At 37.2% G+C, this 24,526-nt stretch overlaps 1 pseudogene; it reads right to left on the bottom strand.

Moving 5' to 3' along the window:
* Positions 1-987: 987 nt before the first annotated feature.
* On the bottom strand, positions 988-23,928 carry LOC141574707 (insulin-like growth factor-binding protein 2 pseudogene; annotated as a pseudogene).
* Between the last annotated feature and the right edge of the window lie 598 nt (positions 23,929-24,526).

Below are 24,526 nucleotides of genomic sequence, written 5' to 3'. Positions count from 1 at the left end.
AGTACTATTTTGAGAAAAGATCTCCAGGGGATTCTCGTGTAAGCTTTCAGTTGAGACCACTGCTGTAAATGATCCATAGTGTGTCTGACAATAAGAAACTTTCAATATATTTTGATCTTGAGTACAGAACATGATCAAGGTTTTCTGTTTCACAGAATAGATATGTAATTTAAGGTCATCACAGCGATATGGAAAATATTCTTGAATATAAGCTAAAAGAAAAACCTTTTAAATATGGATCAAAAATCTTTGCAGATATAAATGGTAAAACTACCTGAAGTCACAAATATCTAAATTAATGTAATATCTTATCCAGTAAATTGATGGTCAAAAAAGATTACCATGAATGAGGGAAAGAAGTGAGGCTTTTTTCTTTCCTTCCTTGGAAACCTCAACATATTTCTCACACATACTATAATATAAGCTGTAATTTTTAACATTAATTTTTTGTTTTACAAAATTAGAAATTGTGAGATAGGTCAAAGTATACTGTGAAATAACAAAAATGACAAAAACAATACTGAGTTGCTTCAGAGTTGAATAATTGAATCTTTTCTGTACACAACTGTCGATCTCTCAAAATGCTATTGAAGACTCTGCTTTCTTTAGTCATTGTTTGGCCAGAAGAATCCTTAAAGAAACCATTCTTCAATGTTTTGAATGTAACTTTTAGGACAAACACTAAGGATACTTAGAGAACCTAAGATTCATAGGAGCTTAAATCAAAATGACCAGCAATAAAACAGGTATTACCTCATGTTTTATGAGGAATAAAGTGCTATTAAGTTTCCTCTTTGTTGTTGCTCAGCTTTAAAACAAGACCTAGAATCCTACATAGGGAAATCACAGATTGCCTTCAAATATGCTTTAGTTTTTTTGTCTCTTGAACTGGTAAGGTGAAAGGACAAAATATTTTCATTAAATTAGTCAGAAAAAATGTAATACATAGTTTCTATAAATGTGAATTGGAACCTTGGAACAAAGGGGTAACCTGGGAGCCAGTCTAACTTTTGCCAGCTCGTTCCCACTTAACTCCAAGCATCTATTCTTGGAATAAAAGCAGTCTTCCTATCTGATCTTCCCAAGATTCTCTGAAGCAACCAAATTTCCTGGATTTAATTTAGATAATACTAGATTCTAACTCAGTAAAAAGACACCACATTTTCCATTGACCCCTAATCAAATTACTATTACTAATATTTGTAGCTACTGCCAAAGATTTTCCAGATAGAATCCTTTGTTATGTATCCTCCATTGTGCATCTGTCTCAGAGGTAAATTCTCTGCTTGTTGACTTAATCACCTACCTCTCAACCTCACAGATAAAGAGGTATGAATTGGGTTAAGAATTGAGCTTTCTAGAAACATTGTAGAAGTAGAGTTGGTATGTCAAATTTACTTTTTATAATGTTGATATTTCTAGACATTTGGTTGATATCTTTTCTTAAGAGTTCATGGTAAAACTTTTGAGAATACAGAAATGCATAGAAAATTAAAAGGGTATTTAATCACACTATCCATAGATAACCTTGCTGATGGTTAGAGTATATTTTCTATTTACATATTTTAAGAACATTTTCCAGATACAGTGTATAAAGCTACACTGTCCAATAGGGGAGACATTAATGAAATGCAGGCATTGATCACTTGAAAATGTGGCTACCAGAAGCTGGAGTAGCCCACCAGCAGACTGGCACCAGCCTTGGGCCCTCTAGGCTTTGCAGGCAGCTGCCTCAAACCCACCCTGCCTACTAGTGGGGTCAGGCACAAGCTCCAGCCCCTCCATAGGGCCCTGCAGCTGGATGCCCTGGGGCTGGGCCTTGGCAGTTAGTGGGCCCAAACTGGCCATGGGCCTTCCAAGGTCCCTCATCCAGTGGACCAGAACCCAGCCCCCACCACCAGCAGCTAGAACAAGCCCTGGGAACTCACAGGCCACAGAGCCTCCAGTATTGGAACCCAACCCCACCCAGCAGCAGGCCACTTACTAGTCATGACACAAGGCAAGGCCTGACAGCCAACCAGGAGAGCAGCCAGCCCTGCCCACCAGACTTCCCACAGTAGCTGGCACTGATACAACAGAGGGGCCCACACTGCTTATACAGGGGGCACCCCCAGAGCATAGATCTCTGGTGACCAGAGGGGTGTATGCCCCTGGCTCCATAGGCTATCTCCAACATAAGCCACCTCTCCAAGATTGAGAAACATAACCAACCTACCTAAACACAGAAATTAACACAGAGAATTAGGCAAAAGAAAGAGATAGAAGAACATATTCCAAATGAAAGAATAAGATAAAGCCTCAGAAAAAGAAATATATGAACTGGAAATAAGAAGTATATCCCCAAAGTGTTCCAGATAATGATCATGAAGATCCTCAAAGTTTTGGGAGAAGAAAGTATGAACACAGTGAGAAGATTAATAAAGAATTGGAAAATATAATGAAGAACCAAACAGAGCTGAAGAATACCATAATTTTAAAAATCACTAGAAGGATTCGGTGGCAGATTAGATGATAAAGACGGACACATCAGTAAACTGGAAGAAACGACAGCGAAAATCACCCAAGCCGAATAGAAAAAAAAAAGATTTTTTAAAAATGAGAACAATTTAAGGGATTATTGGAACATTATCAAGTGTATCAACATTCACATTATATATAAGGGTTCCAGAAGAACAAGACAGAAATAAAGGCAGAGAACTTAACTGAAGAAATGATAGCCAAAAACTTCCCTAACTTAGAAAAGTAAACAGATATCCAGAACCTAGAAGTACAGAGAGTCCCAAACAAGATGAACCCAAAGAGGTCCACAACAAGACACACTGTAATTAAAATGGCAAAAACTGATGATAAGAAGAGACTCTTAAAAGCAGCAAAAGGAAAGCGACTAGTTGCATACAGGGAAACTCCGTAAGGACTAGCAACTGACCTTTTAGAAGAAACTTGGCAGGCAGGGAGTGGAAGGATATATTTAAAGTGATAAAAGTAAGAAAATAACTACCAAGTATACTCTACCTGGCAAGGATACCATTCAAATTTGAAGGAGAGATGAAGAGTTTCACAGGCAAGCAAAGCCAACAAAGAGTTCAGCACAACTAAGTTGGTTTTACAAGGAATGGTTTTTACAGGAATGTTAAAGGAACTTACCTAAGTTCAAAAGAAAAGACCACAACAAGAAATATGAAAACTAGGAAAGGAAAAATCTCAATGGGAAAGGCAATGGGAAAGGTAAAGGTAGTAGATCAAGCATTTATAAAGTCAGTAGGAAGATTAAAGGACAAAAGTAGTGAGATCAACGATACCAAAAATAAGCAGTGAAGAGGTACACAAACCAAAAGATGTAAAGTATGATTTCAAAGATATTTCAAACATGGCATGGGAAGGAATAAAATGAAGTCATTAGAAAGCATTTGAACTTAAGATACTATCAATTTAAAATAATCATAAATAAATACATAATCACAAACAAAAAACATAATAAATGCATGCACACAAAAGAAAGAAATCCAAATATAACATTAAAGATAGTCATGAAATCACACCAAAAGAGAGCAAAAGGAAAACGAAGAAGCAAAAAAGAACAACAAAAACATCCAGCAAACAATGAACAAAATGGAAATAAGTACACAGCAACCAATAATTACTTTAAATGTAAGTGAACTAAATGCTCCAATCAAAGGATACAGAGTATGTTAACTCTACGCCCACTTTGGGGAGAGTTTTTAATCATAAATCAAGGCTGAATTATGTCAAAAAGCTTTTCTGCATCTATTGAGGTGATCATATTGTATTTATTCTTCAATTTGTTCGTGTGATGTATCACATGGATTGTGTTGCAAATATTGAAAAATCCTTGCATGTTTGGAATAATCCCACATGGTCGTGGTATATGATCCTTTTAATGTATTGTTGGATTTGTTTTGCTAGTATTTGTGAGGGTTTTTTCATCTATGTTCATAAGTGACATTGGCCTGCAATTTCTTTTGTTGTGGTATCTTTGTCTGGTTTTGTTATCAGGGTGAAGTGCCTCATAGATGAGTTTGGAAGCGTTCTTTCCTCTGAAAATTTTCGAAATAATTTGAGTAGGCTGGGTGTTGACTCTTCTCTAAATGTTTGGTAGAATTCAGCTGTGAAGCCATGGGGTCCTGGACTTTTATTTGTTGGGAGTTTTTTAATTGCTTTTCCAATTTTAGACCAATCATTGTTTGTTCTTATTTTCTATTTCTTCCTGGTTCAGTTTTGGGAGAAAGTACGTTTCTAAGAATTTGTTCATTTCTTCTTAGTTGTTCACTTTATTGGCATACAGTTGGTTCATAGTAAGTGCCATATATGGCAAGCCCCCAGCTAACTTCATACTCAGTGGTGAAAAGCTGCAAGCATTTCCTCTAAGATCAGGAATAAGGCCCAGTCTCTCCACTTTTTTTCAACGTAGTATTGGCAGTCTTAGCTGCACCAATCAGACAAGAAAAAGAAATAAAGTGAATTCAAATTGGAAAGGAAAAAGTAAAACTTTCACTGTTCGCAGATAACGTGATGTTATACACAGAAAATCCTAAATACATCATCAGAAAACTACTAGAGCTCATCAATAAGTTTGGTAAAGTTGCAGGATACCAAATTAATATCCAGAAATCTGTGCATTTCTATATACTAACAACAAACTATAAGAAAAAACAATTAAGGAAACGATCTCATTTACCATGGCATCAAAAAGAATAAAATACCTAGGAATAAACCTACTTAAGGAGGTAAAAGATCTGTACCTGGAAAGTGATAAGACACTGATAAAAGTAACTGAAGATGACACAAACAGATGGAAAGATACACTGCATTCATGGATTAGAAGAATTAATATGGTTTAAATGAAAATACTGCCCATGACAATCTACAGATTCAATGCAATCCCTATCAAAATACCAATGATATTTTTCACAGAACCAGACAAATAATTTCAAAATACATATGGAAACACAAAAGACCCTGAATATCCAAAAAATACTGAGAAAGGACAGAGAAGAAGAAATCATGCTCCTTGACTTCAGACTATATGAAAAAGCTACAGTAATTGAAGCAGTATGGTATTGTACAAAAGCTGACACACATATCAACAGAAGAGAAAAGAGATCCAAGAAATAAACCCATACACTTATGGTCAATTATTCTATGACAAAAGGAGGCAAGAATATACTACAGAGAAAAGACAATCTCTTTAATAATTGCTGCTAGGAAAACAGGACAGTTACATGTGAAATAAGGAAACTGGAATATTTCCTCACACCATATACAAAATAAACTCAAAATGCAACAAAGGATTAAATATAAGACTGGAAATCATAAAACCTCCAAAAGAAAACATGGGCAGAACACCCTTTGATATAAATTGTAGCAATATGTTTCTTTTTGGATTTGTCTCCTAAAGCAAAGGAAATAAAAGCAAAAATAAACAAATGGGACTAGTTAGACCTAACATCTTCTGCACAGTAAAGAAAACCATCAACAAATTGAAAAGACAACCTACTTAATGAGAAAATATTTGCTAATGATATGATTGATAAAGGGTTAATATCCAACATATATAAATAGCTCATACACCTAAACATCAAAAAAGAAAAAAAAAATACACAAACAACCCAATTAAAAAATGAGCAGAAGACCTGAATAGACATTTTTCCAAAGAAGACAAACAGATGGCCATCAGGCACACGAAAAGATGTGCAACATCATTATTCATGACAGAAATACAAATTAAAACTACAAAGAGATATAACCTGACATCAGAATGGCTATCGTCAAAAAGAACACAAATAACAAATGTTGGTGAGGATGGGGAGGAAAAGGAACCTTCATGTACTGTTGGTGGGAATGTGCATTGGTGCAGCCACTGTGGAAAACAGTATGGGCGGTTCTCAAAAAACTAAAAAATAGAGTTACCATATGATCTAGCAATTCCACTCCTGGGTGTACATCTGGAAAAAACAAAATCACTAATCCAAAAAGATCATGTACCCCAATATTCTTAGCAGCATTATTTACAATTGTCAAGATATGGAAGCAACCTAAGTGTCCATCAACAGGTGAATGGATAAAAAAAGATGTGGTATATGTGTACATGGAATACCACTCAGTCGTATAAAAGAATACAAATTTTGCCATTTGTAACAACACAGACTCAGAATATATTATGCTATGTGAAATAAGTCAGGTAGATAAAGACAAATACTGTATTATATCATTTAAATACAATCTTAAAAAATAAAACAAAGTAGGGAATTCAACAAAAAGAAAATAGACTCACAGATACAGAAAACAAACTAGTGATTACCAGTGGGGCGAGGGAAGGGGGAAGGGCAATACGGAGGTAGGGGATTAAGAGGCACAAACTATCATGTATAAAATAAATAAGCTAAAAGGATATACTGTATACCATGGGGAACATAGTCAATATTTTATAATAACTATAAGTGAAGTGTAACCTTTAAAAGTTGTGACCCACTATGTTGTACACCTGTAATGTGCAGAATACTGTACGTCAACTGTATCTCAAAAAAAAAACAGATTTCATAGCTGATACCTCCCACCAAAGAAAATGATTTAGAGTAGATTAATGGATTAATAACAATACCCACACATATGCTGCCCAAAAGAGACTCACTTTAGCTCTAAGGACACACCCACACTGAAAGCTGAAGGGACAGAAAATGATATTTAATGGGAATGGAAACAAAAAGAAAGCTAAGGCAGCAATACTTATCAGACAAAGGAGACTTTTAGAACAATACTAAGATTGTAAGAAGAGGCAAAGAAGGACAATCCCTATAAGTAGGGATTGATTCGACAAGAAGATAAAATAATTGTAAATATAAATGTACCCAATCTAGAAATATCTAATAGAGCAAATATTAACAAAAATAATGGGAGAGATTGACAGTGACCTAGTAACAGTAGGGTACTTTGTACCACATTTATATCAATGGACAGATTATCCAGGCAGAATATCAGTGAGGAAACACTGGCCTTAGGACCCATTAGAGCAGATGGATTAATAGCTGTATGCAGGACATTCTATCTAAAAGCAGCAGAATACACATTGTTTTCAAGTGCTCACGGGACGTACTTCAGTACTGATCATATGCTATGCCACAAAACAAGCCTCAATAAATGTAAGACCATAGTTGTATAAAGCATCTTTTCCAACTACAATGGTATGAGAAGGAAGGAAGAGAGGAAAGGAGGGAGGGAGGGAGGAAGGAAAGGAAGAAAGAAAAAGGGGAAAGGAAAGGAAAGAAAGACGGGAAAAACACAACATATGACATCTAAAACACAAGCTAGAAACATTTTGGACCAATATAGCAGTGGTCTCAGCTGGAGGCATGTGTGAACAAATCTCACAAACAATGCTGAAGAAACCCAGAAACAAAATCACTATGCAATTTCGTTTACATAAAATTCAAAAACACGCAACACTAGTTTTTTTTTTTTTCTCCTTCCTTTAACTTAAGCAAAAGAGACACAGGGGTTCAAAAATAAAAATTTCTTTTTCCCCCTCTCCCAAACCTTTGCCCCAGCTCTGCCACTGCAACCACCCCCTTCCTCCCCAGCAGGCATTCGAGGAGGGAGGGTGCAGGCATCTCCAGCTGGGGAGCGGGAAGGCGGGGGGTGTGCCGAGCTTGGTGCTGGTCTCTTTCCAAATATAGATACAAGTCAGAACTCCTGGAAAACCCTCCCCCACCCACCACGCAAGCACTCTCCTCGCTCTGGAGGGGAGGGATGGGGGTGGGGGGGCGTGCCAGCCACCAGCTGGCTGTGATTTACTGCATCCACTGAGTGTGGACCCCACAAGCCCCCCTGCTGCTCACTGTGGGAGAGATGACACTCGGGGTCCCCGCAGATGGTGGGGCTCCCTGGATCAGCTTCCTGGTGCTGGGGCTCACACACCGGCACGCCCCACGCTGCCCATTCAGGAACATCTTGCACTGTTTGAGGTTGTGCAGGCCGTGCTTGTCACAGTTGGGGATGTGCAAAGAGCAGAGGTGCTCCAGGGGCCCAGCTCATCCGGAAGGCACGGTGGAGATCCGCTCCAGGACCTGGTCCAACTCCTGCTGGCACGGGGTCCTCATAGGTGGTGGCCGCAGCTTCTTGGGCTCCTCCAGGCCAAGGTGACATTTGCCACCCTTGCCCATCTGCCGGTGCTGCTCGGTGGCCTCCTGGAACATGGCCAGCTCCTTCACGCCTGATTTGAGGGGCTTGCGGCCGGCACCGCCTCCGCCTCCCAAATTCTTGTTCCCGTCCACGTGGTTCTCAGCCAGGCTCCCCTCAGAGTGGTCATCGCCGTTCTCTGCGACCTGCTCGGGGCTGGCGCGGTACTCGGCATCGCGGCGCTCTCCGCAAGTGCCCTCGCCCAGGACCAGCGCCTGCAGGGGCCGCCCGGAGCCCGGGTGGGGACAGCAGCGCAGCCCCCGGGCGCAGCGCGGGGTGTACACGCCGCACCGCGCGCCCTCCAGCCGGGCGCCCACGGAGCCGCAGCCGCAGCCCGGTGCCCGGACCAGCTCGCGGGGCGCGCGACCGTCGCCGGCCGGCCCGGCCCCGGCGGCGGGAGGCGCGGCGGGCGTGCAGGGCGGGCGGGGGCTCTCAGGCGGCCAGGCTCTCGGGCCTGCCGGGCGGGCGGGCGGCGGGACAGCACCTCGGCGCGCGGCCCGCGGCTGCCACCGCCCTCGCCCGGCAGCAGCGGCGGCGGCGGCGGCGCGGGGCCGCCTCGACTCGGCAGCAGGTTGACGGCGGCCAGCGAGCGGGCAGGTAGCACGGCCCTGCGATCGCGGGAGCCGCCGCCTCCGCTTCTTTCCAACACGAAACTAGTTGATGGTATGAGATGTCAGAAAAGTGGTTACTTTGCAGGAGGGGGAGCAGTAAACAAAAAAGGGAAGAGAGTGGCTTCTTCAGTGCTGGTAACGCTGCTTGTTGATGGAGCTGCTGCTTACACAGTACATTCAATTGCGAAATCAATCGAGGTGCCTATTTATGCCTGTACACTTGGGCTTACAAAGCTTACTGTAAAAACGGACCCTGTAGTTCCATCTCTTACTGTGCTTAGAAACCTTTCCAAATTCAGGGATCATTTCATAGTTATCTATTTTCTTTTCTTTATGTTTTAATCTTTCGTCTTATGTGGAAATTAATTTGGTCCCTGCTATAAATTTTGATTAGTTCTTAAGTTAGTTTGAATCTTACACATAAATCATTTCAAGTCATATGAAAGTTTTTTTTTATTATTTCTCATCTTATCATTCTTCCTATTCCCATTCAGAAGTAGAAATTTGGTTTTACTTGAACAGTCTACCTCTTTCATGGGTGCCAATCTGAGTCAGTATATAATGTTGAGTTCTGAAAGGATTTCATTACTAAATCGTACCTACAGACCAAATTAAAAATAATATAGTTAGATAACTTGTGTTATTTTCTATGCCAAGAAATTAATCCTACTCAGCAATGGTGACATTAGAGATACAAAATGACTTGTTTCAGAAAAGTGGACTTACAACCCCATCTTTTTTTGACACACGTTTATACAACCCCAGTCCTGTTCCTGTGCTCTCACTCCTGAGCTTGCCAGAATTTTCTGTCCTATTCTGAACAGTTTTTCCCTGTAAGTTCCTTTCCCTCTGTCTCTATGCATATACAAATCTATGACTACAAATCCTCTTTCTTCTATTTCTATGATTCAAACTGATTTCTCTTTCCCTAAGCTACATTATATGAAATATTTTCTACTGCTCTGTTGTCTCTTTCCTATTCTTTCAGTATCTGTTTACTTTAAAAAAAAAACATACACCCATTAAACTGTTGTATAAATTATGATACTGTTGCAAAATAAATATAAATTTCAGCCCGGTAACAAATACATAAACATTTCTCTATAAGTACCCATGTTTATTCCATCTTTAACCTAGTGGACACTGCAAATAAGTACAGAATTAACCTTAGAAAATTCATTCCAGTGACAATAATGGCACCTTTTCAACATTTATTTCTTACAGATACAGGAGTTGGCAATTAACTGGATGACAGCAAGGGAGGGGTCACTATGATTTGATCTTTCAAGTGTGGAAGCCTGGGATTGTGATAATGCCTGGAGATGATACTCAAGGGGGTTAAATCAGTGGAGTCAAAGTAAATATTAGCAAACAAAAGCATTTGTCTGCTCACCTACTGATAATTTTTAGCCACTGTGCAGAGTCTCTTGTGTCCTACCACCCCAGCTTCTGAGAAACTTCCCCTGAACAATCTAGGCCACCCCACAATCCAGCAGTTAAAAGGCTGACCCCACTGAAGACAAAAACTTCCAGTATCGTATTCTCATTGCACAGCTCTCATTTATTTTATCTTTTATGTTTGTTTTAAATTGAAGTACAGTCTATTTACGATGCTGTGTTAGTGTCTGGTGTACAGCGTGGTGACTCAGTTATACACACACACGTATATATATTCTTTTTCATAATAGGTGCCTATAAGATATTAAATATAGTTCCCTCGACTAGACAGTAGGACCTGCTCATTTATTTATTTATACACAGTAGTTAGTATCTGCAAATTTCAAACTCCCCTTTCCCCCCGGTAACACTAAGTTTGTTTTTTTATGTCTGTGATTCTGTTTCTGTTTTGTAAATAAGTTCATTTGTGTCATTTTTTAAAAGATTCCACATAGAAGTGACATAATACAGTATTTGTCTTTTTCTGGCTTCACTTAGTATGATGATAATCTCTAGATCTATCCTTGTTGCTGCAAATGGCATTATTTCATACATTTTTATGGCCAAGTAGTAGCTCTCATCAATTTTGATAGGTGAGAAACATTTTGAATACCACCCCTGGTAATCTTACAATGAAATAAAATAAGGGAGAAATTGCTAATTAATTCAAAATGGAACATAATCAAATATTAAGGCTCAGCCTCCTATTTGTAAAATAAAATGTTGACTCTAAAGGTCCCTACAGCTCTGACTCTAATATTACCTTATACCAAAATGAGAAATTAACTTATATCCCAAATTTGATTGATAACATCCTAAAGGAGGTCAATGAATTAAATAGTAAGTTGATCAACAATAAAAATTCACACATTAAGTGTATTTTTATTTGAATTTGATGATTCTTACATTAAGTTAGTGAAAGTCATCAGAATTTGAACATATGATGCACAAGATGTTTATTACAGAATTAATTTCAAGTTGATGAATTGAGTGAGACATACCATCAGATTTCTAACCGAAGATCACACCAATTCTTGAAGTTTTTAACCTATGAATATTATTGTCACCCCAATTATCTGATGTTCCCTAGCATGTAACACAAAATATAAGCATGTGACACTGTCAAGCATTTTTCACTTGAATTTTTGACTGAAATATTCTTTAGACTGAAACATCAGATTGTCATTTGCTTCCTAAGGTTAAACTTACAGACAAAATAATACTGATATCTGATCAGTTTCTCCTCACTTTATAATGGGGCAACTCTAAACCTGTACTAAATGCAGACAAATAAAAGTGATTTAAAGATAAAACAACTGATATAAAGTTATGTATATGCATATTATACAGTCTTTGTAAAACTGTAACAGAAACCTCAATCAAATAGAGTCAGGAGACCAGCAGAGGGCGCTCTTTCACCCTGCAACAATAGCTGAGCCCAAAGGAAGAAGACAGACCCTTCCTGGCAAGGACTCAGACCATGAAAAGCCACAGACTCTGTTTGCTATATCCCTCCCAACTTCCTTTTCCTCTTTATAAAAAGCAGCTCTTCCCCTTGGCCTGCAGGGACTTGCACGTGGCTTGCCCTGGTTACAGATCTCAAATTGTGATTCTCCATTGATTGCCAAAAAATCCCATCTTTGCTGGAGAAACATCTGGCAGTTTGCTCCAGGTCAACAATTTCATTAAACTCTACGTGGTGTTGTCCAATATGATAGCTGTCAAACAGATGTTGCTCCAGGGCCCTTGAAATGTAGCCAGTCTCAACAGAGATGTACCATAAGCATAAAATACATTCCAGATTTCAAAGACAGTATAAAAAATTGAAAATTTCTCCTTAATGATTTTATATTGATTCCATAATAAAATGATAACATTTTGCATACATGATTAAATAAACTATATTATTACATCAATTTCACTGGGTTATTTTTACTTTTTAATGTCACCACTGGAAAATATTAAATTACACATGTGACTCATATTATGTCTACTGCACAAAGCTAGTCTAACTGTCAAAAAGGGAAAAAAGGGTAAAATCCACCAGGAAAATGCTCTTCTCTAAAAATGAATCAAAAGCACTCAATTTAGGTATACAGTGTAAATAAGGATACACGTGTAGGATTTATGACAGGTAATAAGATGACAGACAAGCAAAGAACGGAACAGTCTCTGCTGGTAATTACAGTGGATCTTATAATGTAATGAGTGTCACATTATATCCATGCCAGTTTAAGAAAACATCTACAGTGAAAAATTATGCCAAATAAATAAAAATGAATGTAAAAATATAATAACAATATTTTAACATAGCACACATAACCACAAGGTGGAATACCAACTTGTATAACAACTGAAATTATTTCATGCCTTTCAAGCATCATTTTTATAGAAGACTAAATTGCCTTTCAAATTTCATATATTATTTAGTTGAAAGGGTTATCAACATTATTTAATGATGATTTTAATTTTCCTTTCTATATGTCACTCACAAAATGATAACTTTGCTTATATTAAAAAGGCTGTTTTCATGTATATGATTATATAGAATGCTACATTAAAATATTTTATATTAAAATATAGAGATACACTTACATTAATGAAAGTGCATTTTACCCCAACTTTAAAAAGCTATTTGGCCACTTATAAAATTACAGTGCATTCCTCTAGTTATTCTACTAATTATAAAATTCATTTCCAAGGAATATTTAAAGTTCTGCCTAACAGTCTTTTCCCCCCCAACTACACCCCTTTATTGTCGGAGAGTGTGAACTCCTCAGGCTTTTTTGAGCATGCTGTTAGTGATGGTATGTCTACCGCTGCTAACTTTTCCCCCAATCAATGCTCCAGTGACAACATGAGCTTATAGAATCCCACATCTAAATATTTCCTTTGCTGCTGAATTCATGTCTCCAAGGGTAAAGCATTATTTTTAATTGGATAAAGTTCCTTTCAAAGTTAACGCCCCAAATGCTTAATTCTTTGAACTACATTTCATAGATGAGCATTTGCTCTCACTCTGGCTCTCAGTCATAAATACGGGACAGCTGTTTTCCACATTTCACTGGCCTTTTCAGTGTGCTAGGGTTCTTTCAAAATCTAGACTCATTCATCTCTGCCAAACTACCAAACTTCCTGTTACGTAAGACTTTTCTCTAGGAATGAGGCATCCCTTTTTCAGGTCACATAAAAAATAAGGTACAGGCGGCCCTGAAGGTGTTGTGTGGTGCCGGACCACCGCAGTAGAGTGAACGTCACAATAAAGTGAGTCACACAAGTTTTTTGATTTCGCAGTGCATATAAAAATTAGAGTGTCTGTGTGTCTGTGTGTGTAAGTGAATCAAAGCTTTTTTTTAATAATCTGAAATGTGAAAAATATTTGAGGATCCTATTATTATAGAAAACTCCTCCCCAATTCTAGGACTCTGTGAAACACCATTCAACAGATACCTTAAAAAAGGTTTGACTAAATAATATAACATCGAACATTATGTTGAGGAACAAATAGAATGTTGAAGTCTCCCACCACCAAATGTAAACAGGCACAAGGTAAGCAAAATAAAAGGCCGCGGCCTGGATTCCTGGATGACAGATGGTTTCTATTATAATTGATCCAGCCGAGCCAGGTTAAGTTGGTTTAGCTGTGAGGAAGTCCAAATGGAGTAAAGTCACTCTTGGAACAGATGAATTATTTCAGTTACGCAAGCACGCATGGTTGATTTCCTTGCAAAGCTTTTCCAAAGATCCATGCTTTACATGAGGTATGAAATTCTACATTTAGCATGGAAGAGCTAATTTCAGTCTTTGCAGAAGGAGTTTGCTGTTTGGAGATAATCTCTAAAAATTATGATTAAGCATTTGGCACTCAGCAAATTCACCACAGTTTATGTTCTTATGTACTTATGCTCATAAATACACGTATATGTGAATGTGTGTGTATTTAATTATGTGAATGAATTAGATTGAATTATGGGTCTGTTTCTTTACTCCACCCTGTACTCAGGCACATTGCCTTGAAGTCTCTCCCCTAAAGGTGAAACTTCCTTCCTCAGCCTTTAACTTTGTTATTAGCCCTTGACTTGCTCTGGCCAAAGGGGTGTTTGCAAACCTAATGCAAGTCAGGATTTAAAATATACTTGTGCAGTAAAATCTCCCTCTTGCAGTGTGGTCATTGCCGTGAGAAGAGCTCTCCTGGACCACAAGTGAAACATAGTGAGTCAGCCCAGAACCACACAGCCAACCCAAGGTTAGCAGCATGGACTCCCCAGCCAATGCAAACACCCATGAGAAGAAAATGCTTATTGGTGTATGCTGCTGGAAGTCTTTGTTACTACACAGCAACTGCTGACCGGTGCAATGAGCCTTACATTTTCAACATGCTTAGAAGCATTGTATATTCTTAAACTTAAGTAGATAGAGTTAATTCTTCCTGACTGGCTTCATTAATATAATTTCTATATAACAGCTCTATAACATTTGTATATACTTGGGGTAGGGAAGACCTCCTTTAACAAGTAAAGAAAAGTGTAAGCCACAGAGGGAAAGAGAAACCTTAAGCCATAAGAGAAAAAAAATAAGACAATATCTACATAAAATTTTCTTAGGATAGAAGGATCACAGACAAACAAGTGGATTCAATTAAGTGTAATATAAATAAAAAGCACACATAAAGAGAAAATGATAATGCAAGATGGTAAGACAATATACCATTAACTTTTACAAATAATTAAGGACAAATCAGTGAAAATTAGGAAAGAAGTATTTTCTCTCATCAATATTTTCATCATCTCTTCTTTTAAACTGCTAAAATCTTAAGGGCTGGGGTTGACTTTTTACATCATTTCTGTGACCAATCACAGAACAAAGAACATTGACAGGTATAGAAAAGGCGCTTGGAAATATTTTCCGATGATCATGTAATGTATTTTTATTGCTATTCAAATTATGCAAAGAAGCTCTTTAAAAGGCTGCTGTTAATGAGTTTCTCAATTCTTCCTTCAACATCATGTTAAAACTTTCTTGAAACATTGTTGAAACTAATAATATAAAAGCAATACAAGATTTAAAAGTTATCTCCAATGAATTACCAAGTTCTAGGACTACAGACATGAAATATATAAACTCTAAGACAAACGTCATTCTTGTTATCATAATTTTTAATTTTTTTCCATTTTTTATGTCAAAGGAGCTGCTTTTTATATCAATTCTTCAGCATTAAAAAATACCACATGAAAAATTCCCCCAAGTTCTGTTTATTCCAACAGTGATGTTACTTTAAAAGAGATCCTGAAGAAGGAAATAAGACCGTCCTCCTTACACTAAAAAAGAGCATCATATTACCTGCGTTAATAGTGAAAAATGACAACCCACATTACAGCTATAATCACCTGCTTCTTAATATCTTGTTTATGCAGCATGTATATTTTTTACCAATTCCTCTACTGAAATTGAAGGGGACAAATCAAGGTGCACAATCTGCACTGCCCTTCCCACATTTCTCAAGATGTACTCCTCACTGTCCCTTTCCTAATAACGGCAAAAAAAAAATCCTAATAATTAATACCGAACAATTATAGCACACATTCTGTGAGTCCAAAAGAGAATACACACACATTAATTCATTTAATTATCATAACAAACTTATGAAGTTGGTTCTATTTATTATACCGTTCTATAGGTGAGAACATTGGGATATGGTAAGGTTAAATTGTGTATCCAAGTTATAATCAATAAGTTGAATAATCAGAGTTATCAAACTATCAGATCCACAGTTCAACTGACTTCTAAAACTTTGCTCTCAGAACAACTCCCCCTCACTCCAACCCTAGGAATCTTGAGGCAAATTAAAACATGCATGTCCACACAGTCACAGAAAATATGAACAACCACATAAAACAAAACTTGACCCAAAATGTGACTGGAAATATTTAAATTCCTAACTGTGTCCATAACCTTGGCTGCACATTAGATTCACCTCGGGAACTTGGAGGAAATATCCACAGACCAGGGAAAAAGCACCGAAACACCCGTGAGTGGTGTGGCCAGCACTGAGACTGCTTCGTGTGACACAGATACTCCATTTATGCCACAGTATTTTTTTTTTTCTAGTAAAAAGTTGCTGAACAGAATTTTAATCTGTTAAATAGAAATTTTTTGAACTATAATCTAAAAGGGTTTCTCTCTTATCCTTATTAGACTCATCATCCTGTCCTTTGATCAGCTGACCTCCCCCTTCTCAGAGGTGCCATCTTGAATTGGGGCTGTTCTCTTTGCTTTGATTGTCATAATCTTTGGATCAAGGGCCCCCTAAGCGTCACAACTTTTTCTCTTAATCCATTTGTATAAACACTATTTCTCACCTGGCTTGGAATCAGCACGTTGGAGCCCTACTCTTTTCTTATGCAGTGTTTTAAAGATCTATGTGTTAATTATTCTTTTACTCAGCTAAGACTAGTGCTAATGGATTGCCCAGAACTGCGCTGGGTTTCAAATGTCTCTTTATTCAGCACCGCACTATTTACAAGTAATATAAACTCCCTCCATGAAAGTATACAGGCTGCCTTCCTCACTACCCCTGCCTCATTCATCTCTGGCATCTAGTATGTAAGGGAAACTTAACAAATGTTTGTTGAATGAATGATAAAAAGCTATACATATTTGGATTTCATTTTTTTTCCTGTTCTTCCTCAACTGTCCTGTTCAGACATCATCTGTTTTTAATAATATTTAGGATTATTAGCTCAAGTTGGGATTGAATGTGCAATGTGCCTTAAGAATTTACTACAAGTGCCAGTGAGGGGCTTGGTTTTACAAATCTTTTTTTGAGTGTATCTGCAAAAATGTAGAATATGAGTGGGCTGTGTAGATGAGGGCGGGCTGACACTCTCCTTAAAGCTTTAAAAACAAGTTGTATTTGATCATCAGTATTGATTCCCCCAGCTTAAATATGATTTCCTTTCATCCCTGCTTAAAGATTTTATTTTCCATCTCTTTGTATTGGATCGTCTTCAATTTCCCTTTGTTTTTTTTTTTTAAAGACAAATATTCAAAATGGCACTCCATGTCCTAGTAAGCCCTGTTCAGGATTCACTATAGTATCTTTTCCAAATTGTTTATGTCATGCTTATCAAATTTTGGTGTCAATTAATTATTTAAAATATTTTTATTCAATTCTTTTCTCTCTTCCCCTCCTCCCCTCTTCTCCTCATCTTTCCCCTTTTGAGCCCAATCTTTTGAATATTTATTAAGTAACTAAGTCATTCATTTATTGAAATAATATTTATTTAAGGGTGCATTATCTATGAGGCGCTGGAGTAGATGACAGCAAAGCAGATATAATATAGAGCATAAAGGGGAGAGACAGGAAAAAAGCACTAGGTAAGGCAAGAGTAAACACATTAGTTTTGCTTTTGTTCCTGTTCTTTGAACAATGTTCATCCTTTTAAAACTTCAGCCTGATCCAAATGCACAATCTAATATATTTCATAATGGCCTTGACAGCAGCTCTTGCCTGCAAATTTTGAAAGTTAACATATCCCCCTTGGAATAAGCCCCAAATCCTCTCTCCTGGCATCAAAATAACTGAAAAAAAAATCAGTAATACTGTATGACATCACTTATACGTGGAATCTAAAAAAATGAAACAAACTAGTGAATGTAACACATAAGAAACAGATTCACAGATACAGAGAATGAACTAGCGGTTACCAGAGGGAAGGGGGAGGGGAAACATAAGGGGAGGGGACTGAGAGGCACAAACTATTAGGTACCAAATATGCTATGAGAATACATTGTACAGCAAAGGGAATATAGCCAATATTTATAATAACTATAAATGGAGTATAACCTTTAAAATTTGCGAATCACTATGTTGCACACCTGAAACTTGTGTGATATTGTACATCAACTATACCTCAGTAAAGAAATTAATAAAAATACATAGTTTTTAAAAAGAAAAAATCAGTAACAGCATAACCCCAGGCTATATGGATCCCCAGAATATATCTTCATATTGTTTTCTAATATAAGAGGACTTAATTCATCTTGAATAAATTTAAAATTTTATTTCATGGTTTCTATAACCAGCAAGAAGTACATTTCAGACTCCACTCTTCCTTCCATCAGTTCTACGGGCTAAAGTAGGATAAATCTGTCTCTTCCTGTTTCTTGCTCCTCCACCTGCTTAGCAAGCGCTCAGCGTGTAAGTAGTCATTCATATTATATGAGGAGAAAATCACATGGCTGCCAGTTGAAATTATGAGTGTTTCACTTCATGACCTGTGGATGGAAGAGCCAATGACCCGTCTAGTGAACATTCTAGCACTAAGCCCTGGACTGCCTGCGGCGCTCCCCCAAGGCGGTCTTCTCGTCTTAGTTTTTTTCTTTTCAGATAATTACTGATGAAGGTAAACTCTCCAACTATCTCGATTACCATAGAGTGCTGGGTTTCTTTGTAAGCACTCCACTGTCTCTGATCCTGAGCTGAGGAACATTTAATAGCCCCCGGAGGATGCAGTTCTCTCCCCTAGAGTTGTTGTGCTTGTGCCTCGTGCTTCTTTCTGTCTTAAACTCCAGTTTATACTCCACTTAAGTCATGTTTGTATTTTTCTCCTTTTAATATCTTGTGTTCCCCCCTATTTAGTGTCCAGTCTAGTCCTGTCTGTCTCTCAGGTTTCCTAACTGTTCTCATCACTGTCACCTTTCCTTTTTCTTTTCCACACGTCTTCTTTTTCTTTCCTTTTTTTCCTCCCTTTTATCACTTTTTATTATCTTCTTTTATCTTGTTTCTAACGCTCCCTTGTTTTCCTCTCTATTTTTCTTTGTTTCTTCTTTTTCTGAAACCATGCAGACTTTTCCTTCCAGCCGGCCGTGAATGTTTCCACTTTCATCTCGAGTCTCTGCGAGCTCTCTGCCTCCCTCCCTGGCCTCTGCCTTCTTCCTTTCTCTGCTCATTCTCTGACGCTCAGAGTCTCCCAGACTCCTTTGAACTCTCCTTCTTTCTCATCTTCCCTTCTCCCAAATATGCTCACTCCAGTTTTCTCTTTTGCTCTGTCACTGAGTGGCATTTATAAGGGTTGTTCTGAGACAGCAAATCATTAATACCTCAAAACATGAAATTAAATGCACAGCTCTGTACCTCTACAGTTTTGAAAGACAATGTTACGGAATTTAGATTGAAACCAAGAGCAAATAAACAATAGATGGGGGAAAGGAAGGCTTCACAAAGTCACCAGTAATCCTTGCCCAAATGCTCAAATGGCATAAATGCGTCTTGGTGGGGGGCCCTGGTATGGCAGCCTGGAGATGATCGCCTGTAGTGTAACTGTACAATGGGATGAGTTTATTCAAAAGCTGCAAAGCCAACACACAGATCTCCTGCTTATTAAAATGAAAACTGATATTCTTTTCTTAATTAGTTGATGGATTAGTAACTAGCAGAATGTCATAGGAGTGCCGTATTGTAGTTACAGAGACAGCACTGGCACAGCCCTGCAGTGAAGCACTGAGTAATTCTGGGCTGGTTAATAAATTGTTACTACTTCCTGAGGGAGTTGCCATATCCCCAGGGAGCATGGACCACCTCCTACCTTCACATCAGCCCCCCACGGAAGGATGGATGCCTGGACCACGGGGAAGCATCTGCCTACCTCCTGCAGCACCCATCATAAGTGTTTATTCCAGATCTGTTGCTATTTTGAATTTTACCTGAGCAAATAAAAACTAAAAAAAGTGGTCTTTTTAGTTAAACTCACAATCCAGTGCATGCAATTAGCATGCATTGTATCAGAGTTGTGTACAAATTATGTGAAAGCCCAGAGGAAATATTAATAAAAATATTTCCTATGTCTTGTGCTTTCCCCGTATGTCATCTCCTTCAGTTTTGAAAGGAATCTGCCAGCCTGGCCTGGTTTCTGGCTGAGGGGCAAGGTTGTCCCTGAGCAGGTGTGACTGGATGCTGTGGGCAGTGCCAAATCCCCTTGGCTCCTGTTCTGTTCATTTGTATGATTATCTCAGCAAACAATGGACTGAGCAGTGGCATTTCCAGCCCTTAAATAATGTAAAATTGCCAAGCATAGCTTTGTATTTCCTTCCAACATTCATTTAATTTGTGGCTGACTGTCACAAACAGATAATAAGACCTTAGACTTCTAAAGGCAACAGGGCATGTAGACATGAAAAAAAAAAGGATAGCTGGAATTTCAGTATGTGTGTCCATACACTACATTTAAGTACAACAGAGCCTTTTATTTTAAATGTGAAAATAAAACCACTGGATTATGAAGGTGAAAGTGCATTAATGAATAGCATTAAATGAACAGATTTTTAAATAAGTTACAAAAATAACAAAAACTAGATGTCAGGAGTCAATATTAGTTAAATAAACTGGTTTTAAAATTTTCCCACAGAAAATATGCTGTCTATTTTTATATTTGGTCCTTTATAAAGAGATGCTTACAGCACACTCAGAGGCTGGTATTTGTTGCATGTAGACTCCAAATAAACATCTACCCGCCAGCCTGGCAGTCACACTCACGCAGTCTGTCCCCAAGTCCGCTGAGCTCCGTACAAACACTCTGAGTAACGTTCACCTTGGCTTACTCTCAAACATTTGCCATACTTTCATTCTTTACTAACACATTCCACTAGACCTGGAAGGGCACTTTCCTGTATCTGTCTACCTGCATCTTACCCACCCACTGACATGTGCCTTCTTCACAGAGTCTTCACGTCTTCTTGTAGCCCAGACAGCCCTGCCTCCTCTGAACTCCCCCTGCGTCTTGTGTCTGCCTCCGTTCAGGAACTTTGCTCGTTCAGCCGGGCACTGTTGTTGAGTCTGTTTCAAATCTTCTCTTTTAAACCATGAGAACTTGGAGACCAGGAATTAAGTCATTACTCATCTGTGCAAGACAACAGTGCAGAGCCTACTCCCAGGATCACAAGAGGTACTTAATAAATAATTAACAACCAGAGTTCACCAATGTTCCTTGGCTACAGTCAAGAGCCAGTTCCCCCCCCCCCCCTTTTTTTTTGCTTTCATAAAAAGTACCTAAAATATTTGAACTACTGATTATAGCTCAGGCTATCACATACTTAATCGCTCTGCTCGCTACAAGTGGCCTTGAATGGAGTTATATTAAACACCGACTGTGAAAGACAGGGAGAGAGTCATAATAAACCAAAGGGGCAACTGGACAAACAAAATAAAGGCAGTATTAATGCTCTCAGTGAAGTCAGTCATGACACATTTGTCTATTTATTCCTTCCATCTGTGAACTCATTATATTAAACTTTGAGAAGAACATTAGCTTATTTTGCCACACAGAATGAAGCACTTCACTGTTCTAATTATGCATCACCAGCTTCAGGGATTCTTAGGTTCTTTATAAGAAGAGATAATATAGTTATGAGAAATGAATTACTTTGGTCAAAATTTCATGAAGTTACTTGAGGTCTCCCTCCCCTCAAAACTAATTCTTATAGTGTGTGATCTATATATTTTATGCTGTCCTGAACACGAGGAGTGTATTTTGTGTAAGAAGAAACAAAGAAGTGAGACATAGGAAAATGAGGATTTCTTATAAAACTATTGATTTTATGTTGAAATATATCAGTGACTTAAGTATCAACGTTGATCAAGTCATGGGACATCTTATGTATTACAGTATTTCATCACTGCAGTGTTTCCTGAAGGACAGTAACTATTTCACACAGGAAATGACATACTAGTTGGTGCTGCTTGTTTTAATTCTTATTTCTACTCAATTCTAAACTTCCTTTCCAGGTTGATCAGATTTTCTTCCTTGCTTTCACAACCAACAGTCAGTCTCTCTCTCTCTCCTCTATATGAATGTATTGTATATAACATATACTATATATCACTATATAATATATATACCATATACTGTATAATATATACTATATATGTACATATTATATATAATACATATGAGGAATTAAATATATAATATGTAATACTACATATTACTATATAATATATATACTTTATATTATATATGTATGCATTATATATAATATATAAGGAATTAAGTATATAATATGTAATATATGTGGAATTATATATGAAATCAACAGCTATACATATTGGAAATATTTACATTTATATTTATATGTAATATATAAATATATAATATATTATGTAATATATAAATATATATCATGTAATATATAAGTATAATTTATATATAATATATGAATATATAAATATGAAATAAATGCTGACTGAATATCTTCAGTTATCCTATACCTTTGAAGCAATCCAGTTATATACAAATACACACATATATATTCACACACTGACAGAAATGTATATGTAAATTCATATATATTCAAACATTATATTTTAATATATATTTAACTAAAATTTTGGTCTCTGTGTCTATGCTTTTCCCTCAATCTACTTGCACTTAGTATCCAAGATGAAAGGCGCCATTTATTCATAATTAGGCAATGGGTCACTGGATCCTCACTTAACAAAGAACTGTTAAATACCATTCCTTTTGGGTTGAAAATGTTTACTGGAAGCAACCCTTCAGTTTAAGATATAAGAAGTGGATTTTAACTGGCAACTGAGTGAGCACTATAGAAAGCAAGCAATATCTACAGAGCAACTACTACTATAAACTCCATATCTAGAAACCATTCCTGAAGGAGAACAAACATAAATAAATAAGTAAATAAATAAACATCTTGACATGAACCCATGAAAAATTCTGTGAAGAGAAAGAAACAAAACAAATCGAGAGAGAGAGAGAGAGATGGTGATTGTGATAATGGTACATAAACAAAGCAACTGTCAGAAAACATCTGTTTTGTATTTAATTAAAATTGTTGAAATGTGCTCCAGGAAACAAAAGATGAAAATGAGAGGATGAATGTTCATTTTGTATTCTGCATTTAAATGTGACGAAACTGCAGGAAATTAAAGATATAACTGCAGAATTAAAATCTGTGTTTGAAGCAGTAAAATGTAAAATTGATACCAAAGAGAAAACTAAGTAAGTGATGTGAGGAACAAACTTGAGAAAGCTCTTCCCAGAATTCATTGGGCAAAAAAAATAAAAGGAGCAGTAGAAAAAAAATAGAGAGAGAATGCATAAGTCTAGAAAAAAATAGATAAAATAAAAATAATAGTAATATAATTAGAAATTATGGCATTAAAAAACATTTTTGGAAAATGAAAAAAGTAATATGAATTTCTCAAATTTTTGATGCTTACTAAAAAAACAGGTTCAAATACATTTTTTAAATATCACCGAATTAGAAGTAAAAATACTATACATACATCAGTTCTTTTTAGAAAAAAATAAAAGAAAATATAGTTCTTATAAAGGTGATCGGAAACAAAGTAGAAATACATGTGCAAGTCAGAGGCTGTTAAGAGATTTATTTTAAAAATTACTCACATCTGTAAAGGAAATAAAATTTGTTTATGTGTGTGTGCGTGTGTATATAATAAAAGAAAAAATGTCTATGGCCAAAAAAAAGGGGGCAAAATCTATGAGGCAGAATTGGTTCCAAATGCAATAGATACACCAGTAAGCAAGATGCTTAAGCAACAGTATGATTTATTTCATCCATTCATTCAATAAATATTTATAAAATGTCTAATACTTACCTGGCACTGTGCTCTAGTACTGAACATCAGGAGATGAAATGCACAGATCATGATCCTAAAACACTACCAATCTGGTATGAAAGGTAAGTGAATAAATTGATAACCCTCACACGAGGGGCCACTGCTATGAAGAGGTTTTAAAGAGCTAGAAGACAAAGGAAAGCTACCTCATTCACACCAAAGCAGGGTGAGTAAAGCACACAGACCAAGTGCTCCTCAGAGGAGCCAAGATTACTACTTTGGAGTCACCTTCATTTCTGTAAAGGCGCAGTTTTCTGAGTCTAAAATCTAACATTGAGAAATACTTAGAATATTAAATTATAAAAAATTAAAACAATATAAATTTATAATTTGCTGAGAAAAAGACTGAAAACTTAGCAAAGTATAAATTCAGTGGAATTATACTATATATTTCTTATGTATAGCCATAGAAATGCTATAAAAAATGGAATTCAGTTCTGGAAAGTATTCTCCCATTGCTATTGTTTCTATAGCTTATATCAGAAGGCTGTAGAGTTTGTAGTTAACATACGGTGCAAAAGTAAATGAAGTTCTTTATAGGAGCTGTCACTAAATTCTGCCTTCCAGGTTGTGGGTTCACAGACCATGAGGTAATTTGCAAGGCAACAAAGATACATCTTTGATGTAA

This window comes from Camelus bactrianus, chromosome 22 (genome assembly GCF_048773025.1).
Source record: "Camelus bactrianus isolate YW-2024 breed Bactrian camel chromosome 22, ASM4877302v1, whole genome shotgun sequence".
Taxonomy (NCBI): domain Eukaryota; kingdom Metazoa; phylum Chordata; class Mammalia; order Artiodactyla; family Camelidae; genus Camelus; species Camelus bactrianus.
The sequence above is the reverse complement of the archived record's forward strand: the minus strand, read 5'-3'. Positions and strand labels throughout refer to the sequence as shown.